The following is a 4,845-nucleotide window of genomic DNA, read 5'->3' as shown; positions in this document are numbered from 1 at the left end:
GGTCAAATTTTTCCATTAAATGGCCCTGTAGATATACATTTATTGACCAACTCCCAAGGCTCATTTTCAACATCAATATTTAGAAGAGACTTAATGCTTTATTTTTGTATGAGAAAGTTTCCTCTAAAGATTCCAGGTATTCAACCAGAAGTCTCTGTCGAGACTGTAGCTCTACTGGTTTGTACTGATCAAAAACTGATGAATAGAATTATGTATCTTAGTGTAGTCTACTTGTGTGATAAGTTATATTGAAATCACACCAAAACTATAGAAGGAGTAGCATTTTAAAGAAATTCCACAGAAAATTCTACTTTAAGTAACCATGGCAACACCGTTCATTGAAATCAAAAACCGATGCACTATTATATGTAAATTAGTGTAGTTTACTTGTGTGCCAAGTGATAATGAAATGAGACCACAACTGTATAAGGAGTAGCGTTTTAAAGGAATTTCTCAGAAAATTCTATTTTTAGTTACCATTGCAACACTGCTCATCGAAATCAAAAACCGATGCACTATTTTATGTATCTTAGTGTAGTCCACTTGTGTGCCAAGTGATATTGAAATGAGACTAAAACTGTAGAAGGAGTAGCATTTTAAAGGAATTTCACAGAAAATTCTATTTTTAGTAACCATATATATTTATCGTTCATCGAAATCAAAAACCGATGCACTATTTTATGTATCTTAGTGTAAAATTCTGACAAATATGCCAAGTAAAATTAATTAAAACAGGACTAAAACTCCTCTTTAAGGTTTACTTACAGCGTTTTAAAGGAATTTCTCAGAAAATTCTATTTTTTAGTAACCACTGCAACACTGCTCATCGAAATCAAAAACCGATGCACTATTTTATGTATCTTAGTGTAGTCTACTTGTGTGCCAAGTGATACTGAAATGAGACTAAAACTGTAGAAGGAGTAGCATTTTAAAGGAATTTCACAGAAAATTCTATTTTTAGTAACCATGGCAACATCGTTCATCGAAATTAATAAAAACCGATGCACTATTTTATGTATCTTAGTGTAGTCTACTTGTGTGCCAAGTAATATTGAATTCAGACCAAAACTTTAGAAGGAGTAGTGTTTTAAAGGAATTCCTCAGAAAATTCTATTTATAGTAACCATGGCAACAGCGTTCATAGAAATCAAAAACCGATGCACTATTTTATGTATCTTAGTGTAGTCTACTTGTGTGCCAAGTTATATTGAAATCAGACTAAAATTGTAGGAGGAGTAGCGTTTTGAAAAATTGTTTACAGACAGACGGACGGACAGACAGGTAGACAGACAGACGGACGCATTACTATCGCATAAGCTCTTCTGGTCTCTGACCAGTAGAGCTAAAAACAGATTGGGTAAAATTGCAATGCTCGTGAATTTTGCAGAAAATAGGTGTATTTGAGTACTTTCAGCAAAGAAATAAAATCTGAGCACACTCCTTGATCCAAAACTTGAAATATTTTTTGTAATCTTCACAAGCAGTTCTTTCATTTGCAATTTTTGGATCAGAGGATGTGCTGAAAACAGCATCATTTTTTGAAGAAATGACCAAGTTATGTGAATAATATTGCAATTGACTAGCAAGAAAATCATTTCATTTTCAGTAGTTTAGAGTTCATCAAAGGTTTGAGTGATTGTTATTGCCTTCTTGACTAAAACTATGCAGTTTTAATTTTTCAGAAATTCACAGGGCCAAAAAGGCCCTATGTAACCTTTAATTGTTCTTTGACTGCAGAATACTCAGAAAACCTGATGTACAGTATACATTTAACACACCTACTGACCCACTTTTTTAACCAGGAGTCGGAAAAGGGTAAACTTACATTATTTTAAACATAACCTTGCATTAATCACTTATTACGTCTCAAGAAAATATCACTGAGTGACCATGTTGTACCTAAATAAGTTATCACTTAAGACCTTTGGAATTTGGACAATAAAAAATAAATCAAACATGACACATAATATTGTTCATAATATAAATTTTATTTGTTGTTTTTTTTACAAATACATAAAATAATCTCAATGGATCTTTGATGGTTTCTTTCACCTAAAATTCTGACAAATATAAAGTAAAATTAATTAAAACATGACTAAGTATCACTCTTCTTTACTGGTTTACTTACAGCAGCCTTAATGTTACGGTTCTCAGGATCAGAACTCAGGCTTGATCTTCAATTCTAAAAATACACAAATTGTAAATGATAATTTGAAAAAAAAATTGAAATGTTCATATTTACTCTTTTTACCCCATTTTTTTTTTTACTACTGTCCATAATAGCTGGCATTCAATTTGTGACTGAGCACAAAGGAAGCTTATGTTAATATGGATAAAACTTTTGCACCCATGTGTCATCTTAATAAGATATAGCACTCAGAAAATTGGTTAAGTCCAAGGGGCATAACTCTATCAAAAATGGCGTGATCATACCCAAAACAGAACTTGACCTGGAGGTTCTTAAGATAAATCTGAATACCAAATTTCATTTCAATAAATGCAACCTCTGCGAAGAAAATGAATGGAAACTGGTGGTGGACCGACAGACAGACCAACCGACAGACAGCAGCAAAGCAATTTGCCCTCCCTTCTTTGAAGGTGGGCATAAATATAGCAACAAACACATACAATGAAAAAAAATTAAAAATATTATCAAAGAATTCATTAAAAAAATTACTGGGCCATTGTATTAATAGATAGCCTCTTTGAAATATAGTGGGGGGAAAGTCAGTTTCATTCAGGTGAGATGCAATGACCAGATGTATGTGTATTTACCCTGGTACACTGTATCAAAGATCAATCTCCTGAAAACAGCTCTTTAGAGCTAATGTTTTTTGTTTTGCTGATTTACCCGACTTTAAAAATTATCTTATCTATCTTATCTTACCTTATCAATGTCTCTTCCTTAGTCTAATAAGTATTATCCAATGGTATTTTTTTGTTTTGAATTTTTTTGGTTGTAAAAATTTGTCATTTTTACTAAATTCAGAAATTTTTAAGCTTATGAACAGGTTTGATATTAGCATATCGATGATGAAAAATATCCTGTAAAAATAACTATCCCATCTGCTATTTACATTGAAACATCCCCCTCCATAACAAAAGAGCACTCCAAAAGAGATAATATTGAAATAGCATTTTAAAGGTCAAAGCAGCATAAATCTGAAGCATGAAACTAACAGACAGACAGACTGATAGATGGACATGATCACCATACCATAAAACCCAGGTACATACCGTCGTAGACAGGCATTTAAAAAGTTTTTCATACATTTGTGTTTGAAGCCATGAATATCGGAATTGACCCATGGTCGTGATGTATACAGTAAATTCTCGATAAACTGCCACCTTTTGTGATTTAGAAATCATGGCGGTATAACAAATTTGGCGATAAATTGAATTTCCCATCTTTTAGGAAACGAGAAGTAGATTTACCGTTCTTAGAAATACCATTTAGCATTTCTATTCTTATTATTACATGTATATAAAAACATACATGTATTTCTTAATTTGAAAATACTTCAAGTAACTTTTTTTAAGGAGAATTTCACTAAAAACAAATGTGCAATTTTAAAATAAAGACAATTACATGTGTATGCATGTAAATCTGCACGTCTGATATTGCAAGAAAAAAACATGCTGGGTCGATCGTCATGATAAATTGCCGATAGTATGTAAAAAGAATTCTTGAATAAATTCATTGTTTATGGCATCATTGTTAATAAAACGTTCACAATTTATAACATATAATTATTTTTAAAGCTAACTTTGCATTGTTTAAAGCAGATATCATTGAGTTATCGGCATACTTTAACTACGACAGCTTTCGTGGCGAAGCCGTGACTAAATGATTTTTATTGAACAGAAAACAAAATAATTATAAGAGTTCATGTTAAAATTATTGTTTTTAATTATTTAATTGCATGTACCTTGTCTGGCTTTGCATGCTTTACAACAGGGAAAGCATCAACCAATTAGCCCCGCTTCACTGACCACAAGCACCTGTGGTGGTATATGGTGATAATAGACACTTAAAACTGGACGTTTGTTGTGAAAACGGGTGGCAGATGACGGTATGCAAATTTGGCGTTATAAAGGGAATTTTATACTGTAGATTCAAATTTTTATCGCGTTATAAAGGGAATTTTATATAGCAGGAAAAACATTCTAGGGAAAATCATGGTATATTTAGGTATCTACAGTTGCAAAAATGGCATGGCGGTATTGCAAAAATGGCAATGAATCGAATGGCGATAATTCGAGAATTGACTATAATTTACTTTTGTTTTGTCCTGATGTTTCCACTGGTGGAAGGTTGTCTACCTTGTGACCCTCACTTGTCTTGTTAATAGAGATGTATGCTGGTAATTTTCTCTGCTTTAGTGGTATGTTATCAGAAACTTCATCTACATCACCATGTGACTTCTCTGAAACTACATTTCTGAAAAAAAAGCCATTTCAACTCTTTTATCAACATTCAAGAATTTGGCAACTCTAATTTAATAAACTTGATGAAATTTACCAAAAATTTTCAACATTAAACACAGTTCCAACAAGTGATGTCAAATTTTTATACTATAAAAAGAAATGCACTTGAACTCTTCTTTGCTATTTATATAGATAGTTTTCGATAGGCCTGAATTTAGCGAAAGTTACCTCCCGTTGGCCGCCATATTGGAGGTCGACTCAGTGATTTTCCCTCTTTGTCTTACGAAGTTTAAGAAAATATAGCAGAAATATTTGGTGGAAAATCTTTACGAAATAATTTTTTTTAAATAAAGGAGGCTTCCAAAAATTTATATACTTCAGAAAAATAATGATTTCTTATTCAAAATAGCAAATATA

At 32.1% G+C, this 4,845-nt stretch overlaps 1 long non-coding RNA gene across 1 annotated transcript; it reads right to left on the bottom strand.

The window, feature by feature from the left end:
• Positions 1–1,969: 1,969 nt before the first annotated feature.
• On the bottom strand, positions 1,970–4,580 carry LOC134245580 (uncharacterized). The gene is made up of 2 exons (XR_009987458.1): positions 4,281–4,580; positions 1,970–2,182 (listed from the first exon to the last, which is right to left on the bottom strand). It is a non-coding gene; the product is annotated as an uncharacterized LOC134245580 (long non-coding RNA).
• Positions 4,581–4,845: the final 265 nt, after the last annotated feature.

Source organism: Saccostrea cucullata, unplaced genomic scaffold (assembly GCF_032062105.1).
Source record: "Saccostrea cucullata isolate Sc308-1 unplaced genomic scaffold, CSIRO_AGI_Scuc_v1 ctg20736, whole genome shotgun sequence".
Classification (NCBI taxonomy): Eukaryota; Metazoa; Mollusca; class Bivalvia; order Ostreida; family Ostreidae; genus Saccostrea; species Saccostrea cuccullata.
The sequence above is the reverse complement of the archived record's forward strand: the minus strand, read 5'-3'. Positions and strand labels throughout refer to the sequence as shown.